Source organism: Squalius cephalus, assembly GCF_949319135.1.
Source record: "Squalius cephalus genome assembly, chromosome: 2".
NCBI classification, from domain to species: domain Eukaryota; kingdom Metazoa; phylum Chordata; class Actinopteri; order Cypriniformes; family Leuciscidae; genus Squalius; species Squalius cephalus.
Window position 1 is genome coordinate 51,286,982 of NC_137123.1, and position 12,658 is coordinate 51,299,639.

The following is a 12,658-nucleotide window of genomic DNA, read 5'->3' on the forward strand; positions in this document are numbered from 1 at the left end:
ATTTTAAACTTTATCTCAAAATGATCTTTTTATCTATAGGCTTCCACACTCTGTTGTACCAAAAATCTAGTGGAAATGTTTATAGATTTTTATGATTTGTATTTCTTCCCATCCAAATGTAATAAGTGCGGACTAATGCATAGGCATAACAAACCAAAATATATACAGTTCATCTTGGGAGTATCTAATTATCTTGCTAAAACGTATCTCAAACAAAACTGAATATCTTTATAAAGATTTATTTCCATTAACCTGGCAAATCCAATGATTTGATGTTTCATCCTCAAAAGCACTTGTTGTATTAGCTTTGTCCCTTTTAAAGACAATTGTTTCCAGGCAGATTAATAAAATAAAATAAAACTAGTCCTAAACTAAATTTTAAATCTGGTTGGCAGGAATGTTATTCCAGGACTAAGAAGGATGTTGATGTGGGAACACATCCTACTTGGCAAAATCACAGTAAGCCTTTCGTCTCCATCTGTGATTCAAGAGAGATAAGATGTTCTAACAGACATGCAAATCTGACAGACACTCACACAATGCTTTACTACAACAGAAATGCTGTGTTTTGTTTGCGTGTATGTGTGTGGGTGTATTTTCATATTGTGGCAAAGCAGTCCAATTGTCGGCTTCATCTCCTTATGCCAGTGCCAATCCACAGCATACGGCTAATGCAAGAGCGGCAAACAGGAACAAATGCTTCTTTCTATAGTGAATTAATCTAAGTTCACTAAAATAACCTGCAGCTCTGCAAATGACCAGACTGAGTGTGTGCCCGTCTCGCTCTGTCTGAGTGTGTAGGTGCTAGCCGTCATAAGTGTGGGAGAGATGGTGATTGCTAAGTGCCGCTGAGAGCCGGCTCTATTATTATGCTCTATTATTCTGCAGAGGTGGCTTTGATGCCTTTTGAGTGAAGCATGGTAAGTGTGTGTGAACCACACCCTGGCACAGCGCACCATTTATTCCAGACATTTATTTTTACATTCATCACAGACACAAGATACGTGAATACATACTTTGAGTTACCAAAAAATGGGCAAACAAAAGTGTCTATGACGGCAAAAACAAACAAACAAACAAAAAACCGTTTGAACGACTTTATACATGCTTAGTTACATTTGGGGACATTCAGGCAAGTTCAGGAAAAAATCAGAGACTTGTTTGGAATAAAAACATGCTATACTTACTATAAAAATGCTAAATGTTTTCAGCCTATAGTCTATAGGGTGTGAGTTTGAGTTATGGTTGGCAAAATTCAGATTCGAAGAATTTAGCTCTATCTGTCTAATCTAAAAATCTATGTATCTGTCAAACCAACATTAAACATTTTTTTTTCTAGTTTAAATTAAAATTAGTTAAACATCTTTGAATTTCTACTTCTTTACATTTCAATCGAATTGCAATTCTACATCTTGTTTGCTATACCTTAATTCAAATTCAGACATGTCATTCTCAATTCAGCTCTGAATGATGGACAATCTAGGCTTGAATTAGCCTATAGGAATTATAATTTACTTTATATTAAAACATTAGAAGTCTATATGCCCTCATATCGATAGCTAGATAAACTAGTTTGTGCATGTGTGCATTCATGTGTGAAAGTGGGAATCATTCCTATTCCCCCAAACACTCTCAGCTGTGAAAGTGATGGAGATGTTAAACATGACAGAATCTCACCTCTGTTGCACTCTTCTCACTTCTGCTCCATCCTCTCTTATTCTTCCCTCTCAACCTGTATCATTTGGTGTTCTCGCTCCCATTGCATCCTGTCATGTGTGTCTCTTTTAAATAAATAAATAAATAAATAAATAAATACCCTGTGTGTATGTGTGTGGTCAGATGCCTTGAGGTCTGTACAGTGGCAAGAGTGAGTTTGAGAGGGTAGTATAAATTAATAAAATTAAGAATAAAAAATTAAAAGGTAATTGTGACCTTTAAATTCACAATTGCAACTTTATTGCTTTTGAAATAGGATAACTTTTATTTCCCGTAATTGAGTTTATCAAATTTTAATTTTATCTTTTTATCTCACAGTTGCAACTTTGTTTGTAAGAATTTCATCTTCTCACAGATACCTCACAGTGTGGCAATGGGATTTTATTTTAAATATTATTTACAATTATTATTCTTTACTTTAAGGCAGAAGAAGACTTTTATAAGGAACAGTGCAAAACATGCCCAAAAATTGACATGCTGCAGGTCCTGTTCCTGAGAAACAAAGAAGAAGGGAGAGGGAAAGTGCGATAATCCACTCCTGTACAGCTGGAGCAAGATCAATACTGCACAGTTTAATTCTGCTTGAATGCAGAGTCAATAAAGTTCAACCTGATAGACAAAGGGGAGGACATAAAGAAATGCAGAGAATAAGAATGAAGACACCAAATGAATCAGCTGAGGACAAAGGTAGTACTCGACCAATATGGGATTTTTTAATAAACAGTGTCAATATCTTGTGACCAGATATTAAAATGGTGGCTATTCTCGACCACACACTCTCAGAAAAAAAGGTACAAAAGCTGTCACTGTGGTGGTACCTTTTCAAAAGGTACACCTTTGTACCTAAAGAGTGCATTTAAAGGGATACTTCACCTCTGGAAAGATGAATGTGTATTTAAATTGGGTCATTTATGTAGTAAAAATGTGAAATTATTTTTGAATTTGGAGCCTTCTAGACTGAGAAAAGCCAGAAAATGTATTTTTGGCTCATGTGGATGAAAGACAACAACTCCCAGAATGCACTTGCTTCGCTGCCCTACGAGGCCACGCCCAAGCCACGCCTACCGGTTAGAGGGCAGTTAAACAACAAAGCTAGGCTACTAGTGAGTCTCCGAGACAAAAACTCCGTCTGCCCGGGTTTTTGAGATCGCACAAAATGTCTGGGATTCGGCTTTTGCGTTCTACAGTCGCCATTCATCATGTTTACTGTGGCGAGCAGGATGAGGCTGAGGGCCGTGGGAGAACGGCGCGAGGCCGGTGGCGTGATTACTGATGAGTGACACGGAGACACACCGGTCTCGTATCTCTCACGGAGGAGTGGGTATTTTCTTAGCAATGGTAAAACGCACATCAACCGATCACTTGTTTAGCGTTCATGTAAACACTACATTCAGATTCACCAATCGGAATGAATTCAGTTAGAGTGAAACTAAAGGTGTGCATATAAACAATGAATGGCGACCGCAGAAAGCAAAAGCTGAATCCCGGACATTTTGGACGATCTCGACGGCCGGACATGTCCGGGAAAAAGAGAATGTATGGTAACCCCTACTACTCAGCTTTCTCCACAGAATAAGAACCCGTTAGCTTAGCTTCCAAATAAAAGATGGCTGACACTGCTTGTACATTCAGTGAGAGTGAGTGAGTGAGATCCCACCCTCTATGGGCGGGTTGAAAACATGCGGGACAGCCCCTACTACTGGCTGTAGTCTCTAGCCTCTGGCCAAAAAATCCTCCGATGATGCAAAAGGACGATTTTTGCGTCATCGGAGGATTTTTTCCAGACAAAAAATACATAAATCTCTCGTCTCAGGGGGATATGAGGGTGGAAAGCAGGTAATTCGAAAATACTATAGGTTTTCTACTGATACTAATGCTAATGAAGTATCCCTTTAAGTCCCTCAAAGGTACATATTGGTACCAAACGTGTACATATTGGTACCTAAATGGTACATATTAGAACCCTTTTGAAGGGTACTCTCCCAGTGACAGCTTTTGTACCTTTTTTTCTGAGAGTGCAGCCACCATTTTTTAATTTTGAATTGCAGATAGCTTAGTGAATAAGCTGCAGTTTTATATGTACACATTTGCATATGTGACCCTGGACCACATTTGAAATTGAGATCTATACATAACATGAAAGCTGAATAAATAAGCTTTCCATTGATGTATGGTTTGTTAGGATATGACAATATTTGGCCGATATACAACTATTTGAAAATCTGGAATCTGAGGGTGCAAAAAATCGAAACATGAGAAAATCGCCTTTAAAGTTGTCCATTTATGTTTGCAATTGTGCTGCATTCACTCACAAAAATAAATATTTTTCATATTTATGGTAGGAAATTTACACAATATCTTCATGGAACATGATCTTTACTTAATATCCTAATGATTTTTGGCATAAAAGAGAAAAATCGATAATTTTGACCCATACAATGTTTTGTTGGCGATTGCCACAAATATAACCGTGCGACATGTGACTGGTTTTGTGGTCCAGGGTCACATATGTTCATTTACATGAGACTCCAGTCAAATCAGTCTTATAAAAGCGGTTATTTTTTACATGGATGGCAAAATGAGTGGCACCATTTTGAGATTACACGACGAGCTGAATATTTCTATAAACCCCCTGTTATTGGACACTCTTGCTCATGAATCTGAATAGCATTGTTAGCTGAAAACTTTTGCTTTTGGGTGAAACCGCTTAGTGTCAGTATATCTCCGAAATGGCTACCATATTGGCCAGAACATATAAAAGTGCACATGGCAGTAAAGATTCCACCATCCTAAGATCAAAGGTGAGCCCAAGTTCTCTTGAATCCATTCATTAATCTTAGAAAAATTACCTCATGCTGGAATGTTTCTGTCTGGAATGCTATGTGGCTAAAGCTAAGCAGACAGAGATAAAACCACACTATCAAGTGCATGGAATGCAAAGTGAACAGTAGCAGGAGATAAGGGTGTTATTTTTTTCCTGTGTATTTCATCACGTATGCAGACTCAACAAAGTGTGGCTGTGTGTGTGTATGAACAGAAAGCATGCAAGCCACATTCCGTGGTATTTTTGGAGCTCACATGCAAGATAATTAGAGACTAGTGCATCACGTCATGCTGTAAGTGGTGGGCTGTGACATGTGCCATGCTCTGTGTATGTGTGTACTCATGCATGTGTTCTCACAGTGTAAACTGGGTTGTTTTCAGTGTATACTGTGCCACAATCTAAATTGGGTAAACTAGGCAACCCAGCTACCAATAAGGAGGCACAAATGTTTCTTTAGATAAAGTTCAGCTTATTTAAACTTGTCATTCATCAGATAAATTAATACAAAATTCAATCCTTACTGTAAAAAGTCACCAGCATGTTGATTATGCTAGTTTCCCTCTCCAAACCCTTGAAATATCTTAACCAGCAAAACATTTATGGTCATTTATCTTCACAAAAAGACCAGGCTGTTTAAAATTTTACTGGTGAACAGCATGTCTGTGTCAGTCAGAGAGCTACTGTAGACTAACATTATCTGTGATTAGGTATTTAGAAATGTATGCAGATATAAGCTGTTTTCATGGTAAAGTGCATTGTTTGAGGCCTAAGGATTATGAGGTTCTTTAAATATATTTACATTGACTATTCATATAGCAGATGCTTTTATTCAAAGCAAATTTCAAACAATGAAAAACAGTAGCAAAGACAAGCAACTTACCTGGAATTGAAAATTAAATCATTTGCTTTACCAACCTAGACTCTTAAACAAGGTTACTACCTGTGGTAACGCTTTACAATTAGGTTTACTACATTAGTTAACATTAACTATCAATGAAAAATATTTAAAAAGCCTTTATTTGTCATGGTCAGTGCTTGTAATGAAGCACACGACTAAGGAGCTATTCAAACAAAGGAGCTGATTAGTAAATTACCGAGACACACCTGAACAGAATACTCAAATCAATCAGAACCAAAGAAACAAACAGGCAGGGAACGAAGCAGAAATGAACTAAATAACAAACTAGAAGCAATGACAAACTGGAACATGACAAGGAGACTGAATCAAGCGGAAATATAAATAATAAATATGACAAAAACAAACTCAAAATGTGACAGTACACCCCCTCCCAGAAGGTGCGTCCTTGCGCTATGTAAGTCCATAGGGGTGGAGGGGTGGAGGGGTGGAGGGGTGGAGGGGTGGGGGGGTGCGAGGGTGGGTGCCCGCCCGCCCGCGAGGATGACAAGGGGTGGCTTAGGCAGGAGAGGAAGCCTCCATGGAGGTACCAGCAATACAGGGAGCCAGGGAGGTGCCGGTAGTTCAGGGAGCCAGGGAGGCAACAGTAACTCAGGGAACCAGGGAGGTGCCGGCAGTGCTGGAGCAGACTCTGGAGTGGACTCAGGGACTGAAACAGACTCTGGACTGGACTCAGGGACTGGAGCAGACTCTGGACTGTGCTCAGGGGCTGGTGTAGATCTCTGTGTGGCCCAGACACACATAAATGTTAGTCATTATGAACAGTGCAGTGCTCTCTTGTTTGAGCTCTAGGATTTCCCTCACTGGAATGGACTTGGGAATTTCTCTCACTGGAACAGACTCGGGAACTTCTCTCACTGGAACGGACTCAGGAATCTCACACACTGGAACAGGCTTGGGAATTTCTCTCATTGGAAGCATTGTGTCCTGTTGCACTGGCAATGCTGTAATCCTTGGAGCAGGATTTTTTCTCACTGGAAAGGACTCAGGAACATTACTAACTTGAACAGACTCTGGAAATTTTCTCACTGGAATTGATTCAGGAGTTTTTCCTCACTGGAACAGACTGGGGAAGATGACTCACTGGAAGCATTGTGACCATTTTTCTTAGCAATGCTATAATCCTTGGACCTGGAGACACTGTGACCACTTGTATTGGCAGTGCTGCTAAGTCCATCTGAAATGGTCTTGCCTTTTGTCACGGTCGGTGGCTGTTCAAGGAGATATTCAAAATAAATCTTTTATCCAAGAATCAAAACTATAAACAGGAGAATAACTCTGAAGAAACACAACCATGAACACACTGACTTAAAATAACACAAGACAGGAAACAGACTCAAACAGAGGGCTTAAATACATAAGCACAAACTGTCACGGTAGGGATGAGTGCAAAAAGGTGCGAGGACTCAAGTGCAGGAGAATGAATATTTATTAACAATAAAGAAAAACAAACACAATACAAAACCCACAAGGGGGGAAAACATAACTATTAAATACAACACAAAACCAGAACATGAAACTTACTGCAGGATCACGGGGAACAAGAAACATTAGACAACGTACAGTACCGACACAGACTGCAAACACAAGAGGGGACTTATAAAGGGAACAAATCAAGAGGGAACAAGTGGAAGAACTCAAACAATAATCAGATAACAAGGGGGAGGGATCAGACAATGACATGAGCACATGGCCCAAAATAACAAAACACCCAAGTGCAACACAAGACAGGACAGGCATGTGACACTACCCCCTCCCTACGGAGCGGCTACCAGACGCTCCATCAGACCAGGGCGGGACGGGAGGGACAGACCAGGGCGGAGACTTTCCCTCGGGCGGCCAGGGCGGAGCAGACTGTCCATCGGGCGGCCAGGGCGGAGACGACCCCTCGGGCGGCCAGGGCGGAGACGACCCCTCGGTCGTCTAACAGGAACAGACACCACCGGCTCAGGAACTGGAACGGACACCACCGGCTCCGGAACAGACACCACCGGCTCAGGAACTGGAACAGACACCACCGGCTCAGGAACAGACACCACCGGCTCAGGAACTGGAACAGACACCACCGGCTCAGGAACAGACACCGGCTCGGCGGCGGCCATCTTGTCCGAAGACACAGGCTCGGCAGACGTGATATGAACAGTCTCTGTGGCGGCCATCTTGTCCGAAGACACAGGCTCGGCAGACGTGACGTGAACAGGCTCGGCGTCGGCCATCTTGTCTGAAGACACAGGCTCGGCAGACGTGACTAGTCTCTGTGGCGGCCATCTTGTCCGAAGACACAGGCTCGGCAGACGTGACGTGAACAGGCTCGGCGTCAGCCATCTTGTCTGAAGACACAGGCTCGGCAGACGTGACGTGAACAGGCTCGGCGGCGGCCCTCTTGTCCGAAGACACATGCTCAGGAACAGTCTCTGGATCGGCAGACGTCCCGTGCTTCCTCCACGCCTGCAGTACCGCCACTGCATAAAAAAGGAAGACCACTCTCTTGGCCGTGGCAGGACTGATGGTGGGCGACTCCGAGACGATCTCAGGGATGACAGCGGGCTGCTCGGAGGGGACGGCCTCCGGGACGACAGCGGCCTGCTCGGAGGGAACGGCCTCCGGGACGACAGCGGGCTGCTCGGAGGGAACGGCCTCCGGGACGACAGCGGGCTGCTCGGAGGGAACGGCCTCCGGGCCATTGGGGAGGCAGGAAGTCTTCCTCCTCCTCCGCCTCCGGACCACCGGACTCGAGACCACCAGACTCGGGACCACCGGACTCGGGACCACCAGACTCGGGACCATCAGAACTGGGACCACTGGACTCGGGACCACCGGACTCGGGACCACCGGAACTGGGACCACCGGAACTGGGACCACCGGACTCGGGACCACCGGACCTGGGACCACCGGACTCGGGACCACCGGACTCGGGCCCATCAGAACTGGGACCACCGGACTCGGGACCACCGGACTCGGGACCACCGGAACTGGGACCACCGGACTCGGGACCACCGGACTCGGGACCACCGGAACAGTTACGGAGGGAGCCTTTCTCCTCCTCCTGTGTTTCGGGACCACCGGAACTGGGACCACCGGACTCGGGACCACCGGACTCGGGACCACCGGAACTGGGACCACCTGACTCGGGACCACCGAACTCGGGACCACCGGAACTGGGACCACCGGAACTGGGACCACCGGAACCACTGGATTCGGGACCACCGGAACCACTGGATTCGGGACCACCGGAACTGGGACCACCGGAACCACTGGATTCGGGACCACCGGAACTGGGACCACCGGAACTGTCACGGAGGAGGTGTTCCTTCTCCTCCTCCGTCTCGGGACCACCGGAACTGTCACGGAGGAGGTGTTCCTTCTCCTCCTCCGTCTCGGGACCACCGGAGTCGGGTCCTCTGTCGCCCCTTCCTCCACCTCAGGATAGGTGGCAGATGGGCTGGAGCATTTCTTCCTCCTCCCTCTCGCCGAAGGGGTCATCGGAGGACTGGGGACTTGGGAGTTTGTGAGGTAAATGGGAGGTGGGCCAAGGGGCGGAAGACCACCCTCCCATCCGTGATGGTAAACATACCCCACAAACTGCCAGAATGACAATATCCCCAGCATTCCCATCTCCCAGGCAGGCACAGGCATATTAAGGCTGGTGTTAAAAATGTCCTTGAGCTCTGCATCGCTGATGTTGAGCCCCTCAGCTACAACCACAAACTGGTGAGCAAACTCCTTTATGCTGGCATTGCCTTGTTGAAGCGAAAGGAGTTTGCTACACTGATCCACTTGTTGAGCGGAGGGGCAGGGAGATGGGAAAAGGAAGATGCCCATTTCTTCTGCTGAGTCCTCAGATGGTCGGTACGTTCTGTCACGGTAGGGATGAGTGCAAAAAGGTGCGAGGACTCAAGTGCAGGAGAATGAATATTTATTAACAATAAAGAAAAACAAACACAAAACAAAACCCACGAGGGGTGAAAACATAACTATTAAATACAACACAAAACCAGAACATGAAACTTACTGCAGGATCACGGGGAACAAGAAATATTAGACAACGTACCGACACAGACTGCAAACAAGAGGGGACTTATAAAGGGAACAAATCAAGAGGGAACAGGTGGAAGAACTCAAACAATAATCAGATAACAAGGGGGAGGGATCAGACAATGACATGAGCACATGGCCCAAAATAACAAAACACCCAAGTGCAACACAAGAAAGGACAGGCATGTGACACAAACAAAGGAGCTGATGAGTACATTAACAAGACACCTTAACAGAATACTCAAATCAATCAGAAACTATAGAAACAAACAGGCAGGGAACGAAACTAAACTAATAAACAAAGTAGAAGGAATGGCAAACTACTGTAGAACATTAAGGAGACTGAATCAAACAGAAATATAAACAATAAACATGACAATAACAAACTTAAAACGTGACATTATTAATGTTAACAAAGATTAATAAATACAGTACCAAATGTATTACTTATTGTTAGTTCATGTTATTTAATGAAATGATACGTTGTTACAATTCCTGTCGTGTTTCCCCTGTTTTGTGTTTTATTATTATTTTATTTTATTATTATTTATTGTTATTATTATTTCATATGTATTTTCTGTCCCCATTGTTTCAGTGTTTCACTTCTTGTGTTTATGTTGTATTGTAATGTTGTAATTACTTTAATTGTGAAATTTCAACTTGTAAAAAGAGATCATGTCCTCGTAGAGCTCGTAATTACAGCTTGTAAGATGGGAATTGTACCACCTGACCATTGCCGATTAATTTAGGCATTAATAGTGTTGCCATAGAAATGCCTACTTCCCAGTCTGAGGACGTAAACCGCTCCAAATAGAACGTCACATGTTGTCATCTCGAGGCTATGGTAATTACGACATGGCGTTAATGCAGCATGGGTTCCTTTATTTGCCTTGTTTCCCTAACTAGTTTCCATAGTTACCCTTGTTTGTTCCCATAGTGATTACCTGTCCCTTGTTAGCCCCTTGTTATCTTGTGTATATATACCCCTGTGTTTCAGTCTTTGTTTATCGGTCATTGTTTTCACATCCCTCTAGTAAAGGCATGTCTTCTGCGTGGTTTGGATTAGTTTTTTGTTTGGATTTACATCTACCTTGTTTTGATGTATGTTTCTTGTTAAGATTTTGGTATTATCCATTACTTTGGATTACTCCTGCTTGGATCTATTTATGTGCTTTCTAAAGTAATCTGCATTAAGATCATCGACTCTCCTTGTCACCGTGTAACAGAACAGCAGACCCATGTAATGTATATAGCAGCAGTAAGCAGCCACTTGGAGGAGCAATTTTGCGCCATCTATCAAAATGTATGCCTTTGTTGAGGAGTTTCCCAGGGATCTTTGTTTCTTGGTATGAGGTGACAATAATGGACTGTTTTTGGAGTGGGTTAGACTATGGCATCAGTCGACTGATGTTAGAGGGAGATTCCAGCTGGACCCTTGCGCAGTACATGGATCTGGCTCTGTAGTTGACACGCCATGGACCTAGAGCACGATGTCACTACCACTACCAACCCAGAGTCTCCTCATGTCATGGCCACTACGCCAAAGCACTCAGCCATCTTGGCCCCTGTGATAGAGTCCTCAGCTCAATGAAGGCAGAATAAACGAAGGCTGTCTCTTGGTGTTGGGTACTGGCATCCAAGGTGGCAGACCCTTCAATGATGTCAGCCCATGCAGCTGTGAAAATGTTACTGGTGGTTCCAAGTCCGGTGTTCTCAGCGCTTCTAAGTCCAGTTGTCCCAGTTCTTCTAAGTCCGGTGGTCCTGAGTCCGGTGGTCTTAGAGGTCCTTACACCATCAGCTGCACCTCCTGTGCTTGCAACCACCATCTTGTGTGTTTGGCCAAAACACACTTCCCCTGCTCCTCCCAAGGCGGCGGCGACACAACAGCTCCTCATGACACGGAGAACTCTCTGCCTGGCCTGTCATGGCCAAGGAGGCTGTCTTTGAACTACCTGAGCTCCCAATTACGACCAGTGAGGCAGTCATTAAACTCTGTGCTCTCTGTTTCAGTTGCACCTTGGTGGCCTACAGGTCTGCCTGTTCAGCCGCGGTGGTCTCCAACTTCGCCTGCTCCACCTTGGTGGCCTTCTGCTCTGTCAGCTCTGCCGTGGTGATCTCCTGCTCCACCCTGGCTGCCTGATCCTTCTACTCCACACTGGCTCCCTGTCTCCAGTCAGTCTTCCACTTCAAGGCTCCATTCCTCCATCCCTACCTCTGCTCCACCTCTGCTATATGCTCCGGTATATGGTATATGTTCCCTACATCTTGTCAGGAGTTTTGTTGTATTTCCTGTTTCTAGTGCCATGTTTCTAGTTAGTTGTATTTTTCTCTTTTGATTTGTCTTGATTGTTCCCAGGTGTGTCTTGTTAGCTTGTTACACCTTTGTGTATTTATAACCCTTGCGTTTTGTTTGTTCCTTGTCAGTCGATGCTTGCTGTTTCATGGAGATTGTCTGAGTTCTTTTGTTCTTCCTTATGTTCCCTAGCTCTTTGTGTTCCGTAGCGCTTAGTTCTTTGTTTGTGTTTTGTTTGTTTGTTTTGGGCCCTGAACATGAATCCTTGTTTAAGAATTATTAAAGGGGACATAACACACACAGTTTCTGCCAATCTCATGTTAATCTTGAGTATCTATAGAGTAGTAGGCCTATTGCATCCTTCATATCTCCGAGTCTTTAGTTTTACCAGATTTATAGAAGACAAATATGCTCTGAGCTGAACTCCTGGAGGCGTGACAAATCCAGCGTCGAACTGGGCCTTGTTTATAAAACATTTGTCACTGAAATGCAGAGAACAATCAAACACACTAGCACAGGGATGGGCAACTTCGGTCCTGGAGGGCCACTGTCCTACAGAGTTTAGCTCCAACCCTGAAAAAATCACCTGCCTGTAACTTTCTAGTAATCCTGAGGACCTTGATTAGCTTGTTCAGGTGTGTTTGATTAGGGTTGGAGCTAAACTCTGTAGGACATTGGCCCTCCAGGACCGAAGTTGCCCATCCCTGCACTAGCACGACTCTGCGTTGCAGCTCCGGAAAAACTCCTGCATCCACTGTTCTCCTAACGCTGAGTTCTTTGGGAAGCTGAACAAGGTTATCTTTCCTTCACAACCAAAAACACTCTTCTTTGGTGACATTGTTGATTTCGTGGTCTAAAAACAAAATGGCAGTGC